The sequence below is a fragment of the Empidonax traillii genome, unplaced genomic scaffold (genome assembly GCF_003031625.1).
Source record: "Empidonax traillii isolate 1590-97213 ecotype Southwest subspecies unplaced genomic scaffold, ASM303162v1 scaffold166:size2381449, whole genome shotgun sequence".
NCBI classification, from domain to species: Eukaryota; Metazoa; Chordata; class Aves; order Passeriformes; family Tyrannidae; genus Empidonax; species Empidonax traillii.
Window position 1 is genome coordinate 881,874 of NW_020955359.1, and position 21,053 is coordinate 902,926.

At 40.7% G+C, this 21,053-nt stretch overlaps 1 protein-coding gene across 1 annotated transcript in view; it reads right to left on the reverse strand.

Moving 5' to 3' along the window:
* XYLT1 (xylosyltransferase 1) overlaps positions 1-21,053 on the reverse strand; it is a 168,399-nt gene that overhangs the window by 140,402 nt on the left and 6,944 nt on the right. The gene's annotated exons all lie outside the window — the stretch shown is intronic.

Consider the following 21,053-nt stretch of genomic DNA (forward strand, 5'->3'; position numbering starts at 1 on the left):
AAGCAACCTAATTTACAAGTCTGTTTTTATTGTCAGGTGTGACTATCAGAATGAGCAGAAGTCTGAGGCATGGCACCACAAAGTATTCTGAAAGTCGAAACTGATAAAAAGGGTCTCCAGCTAAAAAGAAGCAAAGCCCTCCTACACTTTAATATGTAATGCAAAAGCTCTTTACTCTGCTTCACACGACAATAACACAGCTAAGTTGATCACTCACAGGATACCAATTAACATGTTATTATTCATATCCTCCCAACAACAGCCAAGAGTTGGAAGCCATTGGTACCACTTGTCACAGGTGAACTGGCACACTGTGGCCACCTTAACCATGAAGCCAACTCAAGGTCATAAAATCCTAAAAATCTTATATACATTGCCATTACAAACAACTGCCTGCCTATGAGAGCACTCAGCAGGAGAGGACTTGTTTGGGATTTTTGCAGGGTGCAGGTGAGTATTTCTGCCTGACATAGCTTTTATGTCAGGGTGGTAACACAGCATTGCTCACAGAGCTTAATTTATGCCCACTATGCAAAGCACAGCCAGTTTTGAGTAAAATCCTTATTGCAATAACCGTATCATTTCAAGCATGAAAGTTGTACTTCCACTTTCAGACTTAGTCATCTTATTTAAAAAAGAAAAGGAGGGGGGGTTTAAGGAAATAGGGTTAATGGTGTTCAGGTGATCAAATTGAAATCATGAGGAATGGAGTTGCTCCTATAAAGAAGGTTTTTTTCCTCTGCAGCTGCATCCAGTAGACTCTCCTGTAGCAGAGCTCTTGCAATAGCCTGGGGCTGCCTCACCCACCCCAGAGTCACAGCCAGGCTGGGAAACCAGGCATGGCAACCCAGGAAAAGGAAGATGACTGGGCTTTGGAAAGATGAATGATGCATGCACACACACGAAATCAGCTGCTGACAGTGTTCCAACTCTCGGACTCACCCTTCCATCATAATTTTAAAAGCCAGCCAGCAGCTCCAATACATTTTTCATTCACTTGGCAAATAGATGGGAATTTTTCAAAACTGCTGAGACTACCTGCAAGGGCTAAAAGTAGTATTATCTGTGGATAATGTGGAGAGATTGGTCTTTTTGATGAAAAGAAAACACGGATCTGCACAAATGAGAGCAGATTCAGGCAATCAAGAGATGAGGTCTTGATTTCTTATTTTACATCTGCCACCAATCCTTTGTGAGGCCCCAGGCACACCTTTCTGCAATAGTTTCCTCATCAGATGTGGCAACATCCTCATACACATTTACAAGGATTTACACTTGTACTGAGGTCAATCTGTTGACCAGATCGTTTTACAAATTTCCAGCATTACTATGAAGTGGATTACTCTAACCTAATCCAATCTAAAACAATTTAATTGGAAAAAAAATTGAAATATTTCAAATTCGTCCTACAGCAAAATATCATGGCGGTACCTCCTTGGCCTGAGGGCTCTCTTCCTTTCAAAGTTCAAAGGCTTACCACAAAAACAGGTGTGACAGCATTTCAAAAAAGGCTGCAACCCCATTTTCTTGTCAAGCTGCAAGATGTAGTCTGCAACAGAGCAACTGAAATGACAAAAATTACTTTTGTGATAATCTCTGCATTTATCTTCTTTTTCAAAATCACGTAACATGGCTTTACCCTAAATGGATGACACTTGAAATGCACATAATCATAACTCCTCATTGGCCTATTACATCAAAACTGTAGAGGAATAAAAGTTAGCAATAAAAAAAATTAATTTAATTCCTACTTAAAGTTAGGTAAAAATTTCACTGTCTCTAAGTTGGTTTTCAGCCAGGCCTTGCTCTCTGCCTTATTCAGCTGCATCCTGATGGAACAGCCTCGTGGAAATGAACCAAGCTGTACCCCCACTGTCTGCCAGACTGTGCCAGCCCCAGCTCCCTGTGACTGATATTCACTCCAGAGGTAACTACTGTCTCAAACATGTTTGAAAAAAAAACCACAAAAAACACTTGCAGCTTCTGCTGGTGTTTGATACTGCTCACACCAGCCTCAGGGTGCCAATGTTCACACTCCTGCAGTGCCCCAGGGAGCACAGCCACACAGGGCACCACAACACTGACACCCACCTAAAACTGAACTGCATCAATTAATCATCAACTCCAGATCCCACAAGCAACAGCATTTTCTGAGCAAACATGCAATACATTAGATTTATTTTTCTTTGTTTAAATGTCATGTTTGTAGAATGGAGCAACAAAACTTCTTGCAGGTAATGCTGAAAGGCTAAAAAGGCACGTGAGAAACCAGGGCATCCCAACATGAGGTAAGTGGGAAGCAACTGGTGACCCCAATGCTGGCACTGACGGACACACAGTTGAGGTTTTCAAAAGGGGACAACTACACTCAAAACTAATGATATCCTATGCCCAAGTGTCAAAGACTCTTCAAAATTACAAGCGTTAACAAATATTCAACTGGGACTTGACTAAAAAGTGGCAAATGCCCTCTGGATGGTGCCAGAGATCTGCAGTCTTTACAGAAGTTCTTGAAAACTGCGGGTAGTTGCACCCATAGGAAGTGGGTCCTACATATGTACTTCAAAAATCCAAAAGCTCAGCTTGAGAGCAGTCTTTGCTTTAAATCTCATATCTTTACTGCCTAGCATCACATTTCAACACAAAATCAACTACATACAAGAGATGAGTGAGTGAAAAATGAAATAAAATATTCTATTTGCTTCTCACAATGTAACGTTGGTTCACCCCTGTTAACAAAAACAGTGGAGATGCTCCTAATTGTCTCTGTGTAACCACTGACCTCTAAAAGAAAATACTCACTGAAAATTAAATAGTCACTTCATTTCAGAAGATTCAAAATTCCTGAAAAATAAATCTGTTCTTTCAACAGAGAAAACGTCATCACAACAAGCAGATATATAAGGCATCACCATCAGCAAAAGCAAATTGTTTCCAGCACTACACAAACCATGCAGATTATCTGAGCAATTATTTATGCAGAGCTGTGAGGCTGCTGAACCTACACCACGGATAATCTGCTGAGCTGGCTTCAGCCACTACAGGAATGTAAAACAGACATCAGCAACCAGTGAAACCCAACACACACAGCAACCCTGCTCATGTTTACAGGAGTAGGAGACAGATTTACCCAGCCCTGTACACAGCCCTGGCCTCACTGCAGCACACATCTGTACAACAATAACAACTTCCTTAAAACAATGTAGCCTCCTACAATGACACATGTTAAATATAGCCACGAGAGAGCTGGGAACAGAAATCCATGAATAACTGTATTGATTGCAGTAAAGAAAACCGGGACACATTTGGAGTGGAGACATTTCCTGATGAAATTCTTTCCAGTTGGTAAAAAACACAGACATTGTCTTACACCTTTCTACACAGCAAAATAATAAAACAAAACTCCAGACAATACTGTTTGAGTTAGATATGTATCTGCTCAACTACTGTTTGCAGGCATGGACAGAAAATGGGTCTTCCAGCACAAATCAAGTCTGATGCTTTGAAATTAACAGTAATTCTTATCATCAAACAGAAGTTGAAAAATTTATATTTAATTCTATGAAAATTCTAGACAAAATTTCTTAAATGCTTTCTGTGCTTTCACTTTCAGGACATAAATCTGACTCCATCTAATACACATTACACTATATTGTAAGTGATTGGATAGAATGGAAGATGAAAACAACACTAGGAGGGTGGCAATGCTGTAGTGCCTCTTCTGTTCTCTAGTTCTTTAAAACCTTACACTGAGTTTTCACACATTAAGGCATACTATTCTCAGTGAACCAGCCCTTTCCAGTGTCAACTTGTCTGGTAATAAATAAATAAAAAGTCAGATATTTTACACTGACTGTCTAGTCTATATGTTAAATTCCTTATAAAAGATGCTGGCAGAGACATAGATTAAGGCTGATTTTTACTACCCCTGAAAATAGAGGCAGTTACTTTATGCAAGTATTACTGTTTCAAGACTTCACTCTATTTGCCAACAAACATTAGGAAACTTCCCCCCAGAAAACTCTGCCCCTCTGAAAGGAAGCAGCAAGACTTTTTGAGAGTCACCTCTCAGGGGTCCTTGACAGTAACCAGCCTGGCACGTTATCCCTCAACTCTCCTAACTGTGTGTGCTGCTGGGCCAAGTTGCCCCCCCCCACCAGAAGATGGCAAGAGGTGGCTCCACAGCTGTGACACTTTGTGGGCACCGTGCAGCACTCAGAGCAAACAGGAACTGGCTCAGCTGTGGCACGGGTTGCCATGAGCACCCAGCAAAAGCTGGGCTGAGGCTCCTCACAGCAACCCCAAGGAGGAAGCGCTGCAGCAGTGAGGGCACAGCACACGCCGCTGGGATTGACAGGGGAAACCGAAAAACTAAACCCAAGAGTGGTTAGAAGATGAGGAACAGTGATAACGCCCAGGAAAAGGGAGGAAGGGATAGAGATATGACATAAGACAGAGAGTTTAAAAGTGGGAAGCTGAGAAAGATTTTTACGGGAAGCACAGATGTGAACTCACCTTCTTGAGCATCTACGTGTTTTGCAGGGGCTGGCAGAGTGTAGTGAAGTACCCAACAGCAACATCATCTCCATGACAGGCACTTCAGAAAACATAAAATCTTTCTCTTCCCAAAAGCTTAAGCTCTGCCCCGAAACATAATCCTCTGCTGTTTGCTTTTCTGCTCCTCTCCTTCCATCAATCATTTCAAGCACTCGGAAAGCCGTAGTTCCAGCTGTACCTAACACAGTTTCCATTAAAGACACCTCTGCTACCTCATCCAAAAGATTAGAATTTCAAAGTCTGCATTGTATGACATGTCTAAATTCCTTTTCAAAGAAGAGACCTAAAACACCTAATGAACATGCAATAACCTATATTGCTGCTTTGTTTGTCGTGAACTTCCTCAGGGAATCTTCTGCATCACATTTAAAATCCCTTTGCACAAGACTTTAAGCCATGCACGAATTAGATGTGCAGCAAAAAGACTGTATGAGAAAACCATCCCTTTCTCAACAGGCAGGTGAAACAGCAATGTTCCAGCACAGAACAGCTCCCCTACACCCCATAAAACTCCTGCATTGTCATTTACTCACATTTAAGTGATCATCTTTTTGTTACCTAAGGAGCAGCATGGAAGGCTTCTGTTACACTAATCCATGCAGTGTGAAATAGAGATTTTAAGCAGGCAAGCAATGTTGAAAGTATTTCCAAACAACACAGCAAGGAGCAAGAATAGTATATCCTAATTTGGGGTTCTGGATGATCACCTTACCTACAAACCTGCTTCAACTGAGAAATCACCACCACCACAAGGACAGCCTGTAACAACTAAGTACTCTAACTCAAACTGCTTGCAATGACCAGAGTACCTGTGCAGGAAAAACCCGCAGGCATGCAGGACGTATAACTTGTTCACCTCAGATGAGACTGGCAAAACTTCTAAGATGCTCCAAAAATACAAAGATAGAGATGGAAACAGAGGCTAATCACGTTCTCATCCAAAGCCAGTTAATATATTTTTCCATTTATTATGCCTAGAATATTTGGACAGAGAAAACCCCAAATTTATTTATTTATTTTTTTAAAGCCTCTGCTCTCTCTGCTCTCACACATGAACATTAGGCACTGTTTAACACCCCTTTTTCCCTGCAAGCACACGCTCCAAGAACACCCCCCTGCCTCAGCAGCCGTCCCTGCAGAGCTGCTGCTGATGGATGTCACACCAAGCTGCCTCCTGACCCCGCCGGAGCAGAGGGAGGCATTTGCTGCTGGAACTCCCCATCCCATGGGGGCTGCAGTTGGGCTCATTCAGAGCCCATCAGCATGGTCTGCCCAAGGCAGGTCCACGCAGGTGGAATACTGATGGGCTCTCCACCAGTGTCCTGCATTGCTGGGCTTTGCCATGATACAATTTTAACAGTGCTGGGGGGTTTTCTGAGACACTGCGAATGAGCCAATATCAATACTGTGATTTTACAAGGCAACTGAAGTGTCACAGCCCAAGCAGCACCTGCAAAAAACCGCCCAAATGCAGATCAAATCACAGCACCCGGAGTCCCCAGAGGAGGAAAAGCTGCACAGCTCCATCCACAGAAATCCATCTGATATGATCTTGAAATACAGCCTAACAGAGGTTGCTCCCTAATAGTCCACACCAGGCCTCTTGCTCTCTAGAGAAAAAAAAAAAACCAGGCATTTATGTACAGAAATGCTCTGTTCCTTCACCTCCTGAAGACTTTGAAATCACACACACTCTTATTAGCTATTCCATGCAGGCGTGTGAACCTTTGCACTCGGGTGTTGAAGGAAAAATTTATCCTTGACGTAAAAATCAATCACATTAACAGAGCAACTTTCCAAACTCCTGCAGGTTCACTCCAAAGAAAGCACTAATTCTTTTTTTAACTTTGAATGAGTCAGATAAAACATCTACTTGGGCCTTTGTTTGTAGGAATTAAACATTTATGTGAGATCCCTGAGAATTTTATGTAACAGCATTTAACAGAAAATTAATGTTCCAAACCCATTTTTATTTGAATCTGTATTCAAAATCCCAGTAATTCTCAGGGGTTGCTACTGTAGCAACTGTTTCAGAGCTCTGAAACTTGTTCTCTTCCAAACTAGGAAAATTTGGCAAATCTATCATAACTTATGAGATATTTAAAACAAAAGGATAGATGACAATGGGAGAAGTTTGACAAGCTGATGAATAATCAGAAAGCTAAAGGAAGAACATCTTAGCAGAAAATGTTACAAAGAAGTAATTTATTTTCTCATGGAGTAATAAGCTAGAGGCTTATTCAATTTTTAAAAGGTTTACCATCCCTGCAGTTCAGGGATTGGTTTAAATACCACAGTTAGGCAATGAAATGCTGCACAGTTCCCACCATCACTCTGCATTTCTGAAAGCAGCAAACAGCAATGTGTACCAGTCAATGTCTGTAAATCAATCTGCTGGGACACAAGAAGTGCTAAATGAACCAAAATTCCTTGTAAATAGTATAATGTAGAATATTTCTACAAAGATGGATGCAGATAGAGTAACATAGAGCTCTGAAGAGAAATTGGTAGAGGGATGTAAAGGTAAGCCCCATAAAGCACAATTTCAGAAGACAATAGTAAAATTCCAAGGGTCTTGCAGTCAAATCCAAGAGGTTTGAATAGAAGGAAAGCAGATTGATGTTAGCTTCATAGAAGTCCTAGGACCAACTATGTGTGCTAAAATAACAAAATGCTCATTTGGAAGAGGCATTTTCCTGGACCATTGAGATGCAGGGAGGAAGAGGGAAAAAAGAAAAAAAAAAAAGAAAAAATTAAATATGTGGAAAGCTACAGCTAAACATTTCTTTTGTGACACACTTCAGTTTCCTGAAGTCGAACAGATATTTATGCACAAACCTGCCTTCAAATCAGAAGCACACTCCCCTCTCTTGGTTTGTTTGCTTTTAAGTGTGACACAAAAGCCTCTGAATAACCCCACTGTGAGTGGGGGCCTGTCTGCCTAAACATATAGCAAAATAACATTCCTGCTTCAAAGACAACTTACAAGATCCATAGAGACAAAAGACTCAATCCAGAAAGAAAACGAGGCACAGAAGCCGGCAAAGGCCACAAAAAAAAAAAAAAAGGTCAGCAAGAGTAAAACTTAGGAGTCCCGTCCCCTTGTATCCAGCATTACCCCTGCAGAGTCAAGAGGTCTCCCAGCATCCTCTGATCCTTTCTCCCACTCCCAGTAATAAACTGTAACGTCCTCTGAACTCAGGAGGAGATAGAGGACAATGAGAGAAGCTACTCTTGCACTGTGCAGAACAAAAGTGGTCGGTATATAGTCTGCCTCACGAGGCTTAAGGTCACTTCTCCACAGGAATCAAGCACAAAGATCACTCTGTTTTTAATTTAACCAAGATAAAGTTACTGCAGAGACACTGGACAACTTCACTAGAGGGCCTGAACTGCAACTTGTAACATTAATTTGGAATTATTGATAGAACTCAGAAATTCAAGGTTTAATAAATTATCAATGCTTTAGTAATCAAAAAATAATTCAGGCTATGAATTAATTTGAAATTATAAAACTAGAGAGTCTTCACATTATATTAATTTATCCATCTTTGGCTGCTTAATCTTCCAAAGCGATTGATTCATTATATATTCTTACCCTAGGAAATGCTTTAAATATGGTTTAAAATTCTAAAGACAGCATCACCAACTGAAATGTGGAAGTAAGAACTAATTTAAATAGTGAATAATTAATACAGTGGTAGTTTATGAAAAACTGCCAGATAACAAAGAAAAACTAACAAGGGCAGCACCTCACTTGCTGTGTCATCTTTTATTTCTCCAAATTTACTGCAGGTCTTCATTTGGAGCATAAAATAACATGCTTTTCTAACTGCAAACACAGTTCACTTTCTAAGAGAAGCCTCTGAGGTCACTGTATGTTACATTTTGCTGTCATATCTGTCCTTTCAATTTTTTCAAGCAAGAAAGATGCCAACAGGAAACTGAAAATCCAGGCGCGTAAAAACCAGTCAGAGTTACTTTGTGCATCAGCTCCTGCACAGTTTCAAGTGGCATCATATCCCTCCATCCGATGAAGTACTTCTGATTTGTCATTTCCTCAGCTGAGGTTACAAAGTTCTGTCAACTGTCGGGTATCCTCAATTATAAGATGCTCCAATCAGTCCTTACCGAGAAGATACTCGGCCTCTTCTTCATGATGACATGCCCTGTCTGGTACTGAGAAACAACTCATATGTACAGGGAAAATACTCTTAAAAGTGGAGGGGAAAAAAGTAGGCCAAGAAAGAAGGATCAGCTGTTTATTTGACAAAGCGATTTTTAATACAGCTTTTAAAAGAACTTATCATCTTGGTGATGCAGAGAAGCACTACCAAACTTATTTCGCATTTCTGAACCTCAGAGAAAGCACTCAACATACGTTCTGCAACAATAAAAATGGATACTTTACTTTTATTTAAAATCTTTCAGGCAATGCCTAATAATGGTGGGATGTTGCTCCTCACTTTCTGACAACTTTCTCTAGCACTGTCCTGTCAACAGCTCCAGAATGGAATTGTTCATTACTATATTCCAGACTCATAATTCCTCACCTCTTTATCATCTATATTGCTGATAACTTCTAGCAGATTAGCAAGAGTTCACTTTCCTTTGTAGAAACTGAACTGTTTATGCTCCAAACTCCCGATGACATACATAAACACTGGGGGGGGAAATAAAGAAACTGGCAAGAGACGGGTAGGATCCCACTGACGAACTATATAAACAAGGAAACTGCAGCTAAATGCAAGATATCACACTTCTATGCTGTTAAAAAGGTCACCAGATTATCAACAGTTGTTTTAGATAAGACAGACTACTTTCCTTTCCAAACCTCTAATTTATTGTGCTTTCTGTTCCAGCTATATACATAAAAATTGTGCCAAGAATGTTCTTTGTAATGTAGCAAACATGAAACAGAACTTAGTTAACAGTTTTTGTTTCAATTACCAAGAAGAAAAGTTACCACATGGAAAAAAAAAAATATAGCAGACAGACACTACTTCTCAGCTAAAGGAGCAGAAAAATTTAAAGTTCCTTTAAAAAAAACCTGAAGGCTTTACACAGCTTTAACCTGAAATCAAACGTGACAAGAGCTTTTGGCTGTGCTGCAAGAGACTAAGAGTAACAATTTTGTTAAGAATCAAAAAGCTGGTTTGCCACAGCAGCACTACTCTGCACACAGTCTGTGCTCTCCAAACACCTGAGCTATGACTGAATCCAAATTTCACCTTGTCACCTGATAAAGCTCTTTTTCCTCGAGGTTCACTCTCCACAGATGTAGTGTCACTGCCTTCCTCCATGCAGCAAAACCGTGTTCACTGGTAGTCTAAAGCTGCTTTATGCAGCATCAAAGTCCTGGGATGGGCTGACACCCTACTGCCTTACTCAGCAGGAAATCTCCTCCCCCATACACATATGCATATAAACTCTTATATATGTATGTAAGGCTGGCTGATTTGTTAATAAATGGGGCATAGGGAAAAACATTTATTCTACATGTATTTGTTCATACTCTATTTGGGACAAGTGCATTTCAAAAGCAGGGAGAAAAATCCTTAAATGCTCTGCACTAGCAAAAGAGCCCTAGACATTAGCTCAGGACGTTCATGCATCTGCCATCGTATAAATGTCACAGCACACTGCTGTAGCTAAGGGTAGAGTTTGTATTGCCTCCCTGGCAATGTGAACCAAAACTGAACTTGATTTTGAGTAAGAAATGTTAAAGGATACATCAACCTGAGCTTAGAAAACAAAATGTCAACTTGATGAAAAGCTCTGGGTGACTCTGACTGCAGTCAGTCACTACCGATCACTGCTAAATATTCCAGGTCTTACAGCTGTGCCAGGCATTTAAAACTCAAAAGGACAAATGCTGGAGCAAACAAGCCTTAAGGTGAAATCTTAACTCCTCCAAAGTAATTGAAAATTTTTCCACCAGCTTCAGAGTGGTTGGAATCCCCACTGGATGCTACATATTAAAGGACAGCGGGTGTTCTCATTTTAATTTAACTCATAAGTGATCTTGAAAGGGTAGAAATTGGAAATATCAAGCACAGTGTCCCTGAGCCAAGCTAACAGAAACATTAGCACTAGGTAAAGCTCCTGCACAGTGACGTGGATGAATCACACACACAAATATTCAAGAAAAGCATTTCACCTAAAGCCTGAACGTTACCTGTCTCCCCTTTGACCTTCCAACACACCACAAAAGCACAGATGTGTTCTAGTAAGACCAGAATGGAAGAATGTTAACCTGTGATACCTGTACTAACTTCTAGTTTTTCATAGAGCCTCCTTTAAGAGACTCCAGCATCAGAAAATTCACAACCTTCCTAAGAAATTCCTTCCACATTCAATTGCTTTTTCTGTTAATACAGTAAATGGTATTGCAAACTTTCCCATTATGCTACACTATATTATGCCATCACTGTAGGGCATGAACTGAAGTGCTCTTTGAGACAAGGCACAGCCACCCAAAGCTGAAATTTATTTTACACCACTATTTATAAAATATAAGAAACATACTAAACACAGTTTACGTTGTCTCTTTCAATATCCATGAGTAACTACGAGCCTTTTCCTATTGCTAGTGTGGAAAAGCAACACAAAGATGCTTCTCAAAAAACAACTGCTATGGTAAAGAGAATATACAGGTGAAAGAAGCAATTTCTGGGAAAAAGGGAGGGGGAGGAAAGTAAGTGCATGCTTTATCCTGCTTATTGAGAGAGTTCACTGTGGACTTTTCATAGCCTGTGGACTTTTCATAGAAGCAGTTGAGAAAGACAGTTTAACAGGTAAAGCAGAACTCATACCCACAAGCAAAGCAACACAAGGAAGTCATTCACCACTGCCCATGGCCAGGCAGGTGTACAGCCACCCCAGGACAGCAGGGCTCCATCACAGTAACAGTGACTTGGGAATGCAAAAGCCTTCACTCTGAACATTCCACCTTCCTCTTTCTTCACCCAGGTTTATACACCAAGCATGACACCACATGGTCTGGAATTGGGTCAGTCAGGGTCAGCTGTCCCAGCTGTGTCCCCTCCCAACTCCTTGTGCACCCACAGCCTCCTCCCCAGCCTGGCTATACAAGAAGCAGAAAATGCCTTAACGTGGTGCAAGTTCTGCTCAGCCATAACCAAAACATCTCTGTATTATCAACACTTCCCAGCACAAATCCAAGACATGGCTCCATTTTCTATGAAGAAAATTAACTCTACCCCAGCCATAACCAGCACAAAGTCATATACTCAGGGCTTGGGTCATTAGCCCACAGTAACTATATCACAGTAAAACTCCACCAGCTTTGGGGGGGATCAAGTACGCCCATAGAACAGCACCCTACAAGTGCCCACATATGGACTCAGTACCACATAAACTACCAAGGTTTAAACTCACACTGTCACTTATTTTCCCACCTCTTTCCCTTGTTCATAAGTCCTTATTAATATTATTCAATATCTAAAAGAGCTGTGAGTTCATATCAAACATGAAGCATTTGCCAGGGTCCCTTGCTGCACAAATAAAAGCTACATGCCAGAAACACATTTCCAGAGGCAATATGCTAAGTACCAGCTACAAAGACACTCTACAGAGCATGCAAGTGCATAATGTGAATTTCTACAACCATTTGCTTTTGGTATTGATCAAAGTTGGTCTATGTCTGCAAAAAAGGGGACAAAACTGTTACTCAAATGCTCAGAAACACTAAATGATCTTTGTTCAGAAAAGGCAGGGAGGAACAGAAGTAGAGATACACATCAGTGAGAATAAAAAATGACAGGGAGAGCATGAATATCTGATCTTGAGAAAGAAGAAAGGTGCCAGCTGAAAGGGACCACAGACATGGACACGAAACCAAGTTTCCAAGGTGCTCTGAGGGAGAATCCAAACAGAAAGTTCATCTCTGCACCAGTGATGAGTTGTCTCTGAACCAAAGATGACAAGATGCAGGTGAATTAGACACGTTGTGTAGGATGAGGGGCGGCTGAAGTTCAAGCCTCCAGCATGTCTGGTACAGCTCTGGCTCAGTGCTGGACACTCTGGTACGATGGATTGCACATGTGGGCCCTGGGAAGTGCCCACGGCACCTCACAGCAACCAAACACTGAACACTTCCATGTGTCACTGCCTTGGGCCAACAGAAACAGCAGCAACAGCAAGTTCAGCCTGATGTGGGAATAAAGGAGTACGTTTTCAATAAAAAGGGATTTGGAGATAAGTGCAACAACAGTTCCCAAAAAGAGTCAGGAGTTAACAGAGTAGTAAGAGAAATCAGCAGCTCTAAGACAATTTCATCCTACGCAGGTTGTTTCTAACTTCTCATGAGCTAAGTGACTAAAGTTACCTTCCTTCCAGTAGCAACTGATACCTCTAAAAATCCACAAAACACAATCTGAAATAATTATTAAAACCTAAGTCCTCACACATGACATATCAAGTCTTTCTTTTTTATTTTTTTAAACACAATACCAGATCCTGTAGTGACAAGGAGGGTCTAAGCAGTCAGATTCCTCAAGCTTGATTAAAGACTTAACACAGCCCTGCTCTACTCTACAGACCATTATCTTGTCTGTGGGCAAACTGTGAAAGATGTCTAAGATCAGGGCATCCTGGAAGCACCCTCTGCTCCCAGGGCACATCCACTGCTGTGGCGCAGCTTCACTGAAGAACTGCACATTGTTCCTGGCTTCCCCTTCCCAACTACATAGTCAAACTCTGTTCTATAAAACTAAACATCTTAAACTCTGAAAAAAATGCCTAAAAAAGGAAAGTAATTGCAAAAAAGAACAGGCAAGGAGGCAGCCTGATCAGTGTAGTAGCACGGAGTAGCTTTTTACTAAAAACAGATTGCAAACAATTCTTATTCTTCTTCCTGTTATGAAGAAATTTTCTTACAGAATTGTTAAAATTGGTATAACCAGAGTTCAGCCAGAATTAAAACATCTGTGAAGGGTTTCTGTGCATTACTGATTTTGATTCTGTTTTCACTCAAGTGTGAGCCACATAACTGCTCCCCAGAACTGCAGGCAAATAAATGCCTGTTCACATGGTCACTCCTCCAAGAACAGGACTCCTCCTCAGCAGCATGTTGCAGCATCCTCACAGCAAGAAAAGACCTTTCTGGCTAATTTAAACACATTTGAGTAATTCATTAAGTGGTTAATAAACTGCTAACACAAAAAGCATTACTCAGCAAGCCTGTTCAACTTTGCAGGAAGTTTCCTTGAGTAAGACTGAATTATTTGGTCAACAGATTTCTGCACACAGAAGTTTAAGTTGCAGCTGAGCAATGCCTTAAGTAGCATCTTCTTATGAACTGTATCACCAGTGAGGAAACATCTGTGTTCATACTGTTTATTCAGCAAGCTTTAGAGCATTAGGGATAACGGAAAAGCTTCTTCTCAAGGACTTAGTGCTGGAATGGCCAAAGGTTTTTGGGTTTGTTTTTTTCTCCCCTACATATACACACACATAGAGGGACTACTTAAGGAGACTGGTAATCCTACAAGAAATACTAGGCTTGCAGCTAGGTACATTCAGAAGATATTCTTATTTACGTTGATATGTGCAAAGCAAAGGATTTCATAAATATCAACGCTGAATCCTTAAAAGTAAAATGCACAGTAGTGAAGCAGCACAAGCTGCTTCCACTACTGGCAAGTGAATGCTGGGCTGTGGGAAACATCACCTTTCACTGGGTTCCCCCAGAGCACAGGTTTTAGGCCATAGATGTGTACAGCTCACAGAAAAATGATCCCAGTTACAGATGTAGCAGAAAGAAGATAAAATGGGCTCCCTACCACTAACTGCTCCAAAACAGAAGCAGCTGCTGAAAAGCGAGCTAGGCACAACCCCAGCCCACAGCACTGGTAACAAGATCCAGCAGCAAGGGGTTGCCATCACTGTCCAGACCTAGACCATCCATCCCACCAAATCAGGGTCTATAAGACAGCCCAAGCTGTCTTTTCTTGTCACAAGAAAGATGCCTGCACAACCCACTTGGGTAGGTTAAAGGCTGGCAACTGTTTTGTCAACTGTCAGTTTTAGTTTTGGCTCAAACAAAGTCAAGACCCTGAAACTGAAACAGAGAAGAACTTGTCTGTTTCTGGGAACCCTGCAGGGGTGATGCCAGGCACATGCCCAACGCCCAGAGCTGTATGCAACAACCATTTTTTGCACTGATATTGGAATAAGACTTTGTCACAACAAAGTACATTTACACCATCTCTTTAGGCATGGTAATCCCCAACAGTGGCAAAAAAAATGTTATGCTTTTCTTCAAATACACCTTCTCTTCTGTATTCCCAAGTGAGTCACTTGTCAGGTTATGAATGCCCCTTAAACCTTCAAACTCCTATGGTTGACTGGTCTATCCAGGACAGTCATCCTCTTGTAAAAAAAAAAACCACCACAAAATCTCCAAACAACAAACAGACCAGGCTGTTTGGCAAAAAGCGGCCTCTCAGTGCAGCTTCAATACGTGTGTTTTTAGTCTGCCAGGAAGTGGTGTGCACAAACCAGGCCCATATCCACTGACTTGGTGCTTCTGTTTGACTAATGGGAAGCAGAGACAACCAGCCCTGTATTTTGCTCCTCCACGAGAAGGCCACACAAGCAGCGCTCTGTAAACCTGCGAGCTGCACCTACATCAAGCTGCTGCCACACACCCTTAGACAAGGCACCTTTCTTCTAGACCCCGAGTTTTGTTTGATTTTTCAGCCATGTTAGACTCATACAATCACAGCATCATTCAGGTAGGAAGAGGATCTAAGATCAAGCCCAGCTGTTAAAAACACCATAAACCAACCACTCAAGCTGACACGCTGCACAAGCTGATGTGAATACAAGACAGTCCCTCAACAGAAATGTTTGCAGTTTAACCTCACGCTGGCTGAACCCCGGGCAGAAAATCTCTTATGAGTAATTTGGAAATCTTCTTATGTAGGGATCAATACATTTAAATTAAATTCTAACACAGAATAAAAATGAATTTTGAATACAAAGCAGGCATTTTGAACCCATTCAGAAACCCCGCCCATTCCTTTCAAATCTTGCGCAAGAAGTCCACCAGTAATACAGTTACTGAAGCAGATGACCTCTTAAGAGCTGATTGAGAGAATCAGAGGTAAAGCATAATGCAACACAGATGGATTCAACACACCTGCCATCAACATAATATTTCCATGCATAATGCAAAACTCAAGTGCAGTCTTCAGTAATTCATGAGCATCTTCAGTAATTCACCATAGGATGAAATTATTAACATTGCACAATTTTACTGAGCCCAAACAAGGTCAGCAGAGTATGAAGGGCCTTAAAAAAAAATCTTGAGCTATAAGTTTTGGCAATCATAAAAACACTGAAAATGGAGAGTGATTGTTCAAAGTTCCACCACTGCTAACAGAAACATGCAGGTACTCAAGCTCTACCTGTCCAGCACCATGAGTCTCTCGTATCATGGGTAATCTTCATTCAGAACACAGGACAGAAATTAAAATCAAAATAATTTACAAACCTTTTAACTTTTAAATTACTGCTTAATTTATATCACAGATGTATATCACTTTTAGGTTTTACAGAAAAAATATTTATAAAACCCACTTGAAATGTTGCTATCAAATACTACCTTTTTCCCTTTTTTGTTTTTTTATCATGGTACACTTTAGGACAACAGAACGATGTTTATTTTAAAACCCTTTTCACTTTAACAACTTAAATGAAAATACAAAGACTGTATTAAAGAAAAACCCTAACACAATCATATTCATAAGACTATTCTTGACTCATTTTACATTCAAGTCTGCACTCCAGCTCCCAGTGAAAATATTCAGTGGCTCTGAAAAACCACAGCTTATTCTCAGTGTACTTTATTACTCAAACTCTTCTTCATCTACGTCTTCATCCTATAGCAAACACCTGAGCACACTGAAAATGATGAAATTTAACTGGCAGAGGTGTCTCAAAATCAGTCCTGTACAAAAATCTCTCATACATCATGCTTACATAGGATTATGATCAAAGTCTGAACTAAAACTGAGCGTGAAGATTTTCTAAAAGAATCTGCTACTAAAAGAGCACGAACTTGATGAAGTGATGACTTGCCAAGTCCTAGACTCATTTCAACTGCATGCTGCAAAGCAGAATATTTCTAGGCAACAGACAGTCTGGAAAATCTTAAGACTGGGCAACTCTTGCTTATATTAATCGGCACCAAGACTCACAAATATTTGGCCACTGTGGAATACACGTATGTATTATACACTGTTTGTATAAGAAGTGCAAAACAGAGCCCTGAAGACATTCTACCCTAGTAAACAGGAAAGGGAGAAACGCAAAAACCACCAAACCACCAAGTCGCTACTAAAGAGATGATTCAAACACCTATGGCACCTCTGTGTTCCTACGAAACTACCACCCTAACAAATCTGAACACTTGAGGACACATTTTGCTGTCTACAGGCAGCCAAAAATGAGCAAATGCTGCAGAAGTGATTATTTTAAGCAAACAGAAAACACCCTTTCTAACTGGACAGCTACAAGTTCAGAAGAAAGCAGCTTAGCAATGACAGCAAGGAAGATAAAACCACACCAATTTAGTCAGAGGAGAAACAGTGTTCCATAAAGGAGTTACTATTTACCAGGTGTGGAATAGAGACCTGGAGTACACTAATCCACCTCCTAACCAACACAGTTGCAGCTGAGTTACTGAAGTCAATGCCATAACTCCCAACAATTTCCAACTAGACCTTGAACCAGCCTCTGCAACCGCAGACAAAAGCTCCAGAAAGAGGAGTGGATTCTTCAAGGAGGAGGAGAAGGAATTTAATACATAGATCTATGCTAAAACTAAGAACAAAATACAAACATCTACTAATAAGAAAAACATACAGCACCTTGCTCTACCAAAGGCTTCAAAGCACTGAAGTGATTTGTCTAGGTGGCAGAACTTAGATCAAAGCCTGCCTAGGTCTGGTAACTAAACTGGTAACCTAACTCAGAGGCTGAATCCAGGACATGAAATTCAAGGACTTCCTTTCACTAACCCCTCCAAGTGACACACTCCACAAACAGAAAGCATCTAGAGGACAGTGCGTGACAGTCGAACACTCGCTGTGAAATTACAGTGACACTTCAAAAGCAACAAAATGCTCCAGCAGTTGCTGAGCTGTCCACACTGTCCAAATATGGAGACCTTGAAGAACCATTTGACCTGCAAGACCCTTTTTCCCCCCTCCACAATTACATTCATTCATGAGTCTTTGATGTGACAATTACTGTAAACTTACATCAGTGCAACTATAAAGTGAACATCTCCTGAAGGACTTAAACTACAAAATAACCTATTGATAACATTCTGAGAGCATGAGATCATTGTTCAGTCTGAGAGACTGGTGATGGTACTAAAATGGACAAAACCCAAACTACTTTGAAAAACTTTGTCAAATTTGTCTGAAATCTAGTAAAGCACTTTTTATTTATATTAAGGGCAAACAAACTCTGTAACTTAACTTTCACAGCAAATACCTTTGAGTCAGATTCTACTGTGAGGAATATGTGCTTGAGCCCATGGATCGCACAGCACTTTCAGAACTAAAGTCCCAGGCTACAGGAACCTACCCAAAATGTCAAATAAACCTGGCTCTTTCTCTGTGTGAACCACCTCTTTAAAACAACCATTTCTTATGACATTCCCTTCTGGAAAGTTCCTGTCCTCTAAAAGCATGATAAATGCATTTTGACTTATCCTGCTTTTAAACTGGTTGCACTCTCAGAGGTCCCACAGAGCCTTAAGCTGACCTTTCTGTTCTTCCCCATGCACAAACTTATTCTGCACTAACTGTCCCCCTGCCTGTTTCATGAGGCATCTCACTGAAGCCCTAATCAAGGGGAGTAAGCACCCAAAATTCACACTCTAGATGGCCACTGCAGCTTCACACAAGAGGGGCAGGAAATGGCCAGTGCAGTTTGCTCTTCTCAGATATCCAGGGGTGAGGAAAAAATCAACTTCAAAAGAAATAAAAGATAAAAAATACCACATTTTATAACTGGTGATTGAGGGGTGAGGAGGGAAAATCACTGTTTACACTGCCTGTAAAGTGAGCAGGTTTGAAACCATCTTTTCCTAATAAACAGTCATTAATCACTTGCAGTCACTTAGCACAGGAGGTCATGCGGTGGCAGCCTGGCCAGTATAAATGTTTAATACTGAATTAGATTAGAAAGGCTGAGGACAGTGTCATCATAGCTACAGTGCTACCTGCAAAACCTACCACATTGCCTTTGTTTTCAAATATTAGTGGTGCCAAACCTGGGCCTTTGGGAATGAGATGACGGGATCTCGCTATGAAGGCACAGACACAGCAAACGTCACAGAGCTGACCACAGACAGCCAGATGGCCCTGAGCTTATTACACCATTTTATCACAACACTGCTGCAAAACACTATCCCCTGTTTTGATCATGTCTCTGTTATTAGAAACACAAACACAGGGATGATGATCTGCCTGTGAGGCAGACAGCATGGGAAGCTCCAGCTCTCTCCTATGGGTGCCCACACAGCACACGGGCACTGCCATGTACTGGCACGTGACATGCCAGAACTACAGACACAAACTTCCTCATCTGTGAGCACAGAGCTAAAAGAGCAGGATTCAGATGGCTTTATGAGAATATTTCATAATCCTCCTCCTGCCGTCCCCTACTCAGCAGCTCAGCCAGAGCCAACTGCAGTTATAATTATCACCATAATTATTATTTTAATAAGAACCAATGACTTATCAAAATATTGTGCTGAAGACTTGCATATCTTTTGTTGTAAAACTGCCAAAAAGCCAGTTCATTGCTGAGGTACTGCTGCATGTTCACTGTTAGCAGGCAGCACCTCCAAGTTTCTATTTATGCAACTGAGTGACTAAACTCAAGTGAATGCCAAAATGTGAGCAATTTGAGGCACAGTAGCTGTGCAAAGTATTATTACTCTACTAGTGTATACACACTAACAGCTTTGTTTACTACATTTACTCCTCTTTTGCTTGTTTGCTTGGGTTTTACATTTTGTGGGCCAAGCTGCTGAACTTAGATGCCCTAAGTAGCCACCCGAATTCATATTTACATATTTAAACAGCTGTGTCGCACATCCATAGAAAATTTTAAGTCTGTAAGCATCTAAGTCAATATAATTAGGTGCCTAGATTCAACTCCAGCTCCCCAAATGTGGACCTTTGCAGACAAGTTGCTATTTTTCATGAGAGTATTTTTTTCTACCAGGTAATATCAGCTTGGTAAGAGATTATTTTTTTTATTTACAGGCTTGTTCAAGATGACTCCAATCTGTATCTCTGGTAACACTCCATTTCTACAGAGAAGTCCAGTTTACATTTCCACAATTAGCAGGTGGCCATTTAGCTAGTTACAGTTCCAGGTACACTGCCACGATGAGGGAAAAGTTCCTCAGTTTAAAGAACTAATGAACCTGGGCAACTCATGAGGTGTGGTCAGTTGTCACACAGCTAAACTTACTGGTAGAACATGTGAGACATGGTCTCTACTTCCCGCTATTACATGTGGTTGTACAATTCTAAAGAAACAAAAATTTGCCATTGCAATCTCATTTTTCAGGTTTGTCTGTCCCTCTCCAAGTAAGGGTCAATGGGCTGGATGGAGTGTCAGGGAACTCACTTGACCTTAGTCAATACAGTCACCACCTCAACCACGTTTTCGTTCAAAGATATTTTAACTGAACTGTGTGTCCTCCTGAATCAGAGAAAGTGCAATTATAAACAACAAAACTACCTACAAATAGGCTGAGTTTTAAGAACAAAATGAGAGACCTCTCAAAAATTCAGAGAGCGTGAAATCTAAAACTCACCATTACAAAAAGTCAGCAAATAGCACCAACTCGAAGAATACCCAGACTCCACCAATACAACTGAACAAAAAGTACATCTGAAGGGCAAGAAAAGGCTGCAGCATGAAGTAAAAATGACTGCCCATGACTCATTCAACCAAATCCAAGTTAAACTGAAGTCTGCAGTGTCATTCAGCTTTGTAGAGTTGTTTTAAATAAGCATCCCACTTACTCTCTAATAATAGAACAGCAACAGAGCAGCAGCTTGAAAACAAAATATATGTGGGAAGCATTCACGATCTGACCTCAGAGTCAACCACACACTAGTGTGAAATCTTTTTTAGCTAACTTTTTTAATTAACTGGTATTCATTTATTGTTTTAATTTCATCACCAAAAAAAAAAAAAAAAGAAGCAAAGTATAGACATGTTATAAATAGTTCATCCCTTGGAGGAATTCCCTAATCATCTCTAAAAATAAGAAGTCACATGATTTAACTGTCCTGCACTGCCCCTTTCGGTACTCAGCAAGGTTACACTATATATAAGTTTAGGTAATGTTACATGTTGCTCAAGTTTTATATCCACAAAATTGTAAGGCCTGGTCTCTTCTCTTCTAGCCCGTACTCACACTCAGTAAAGCA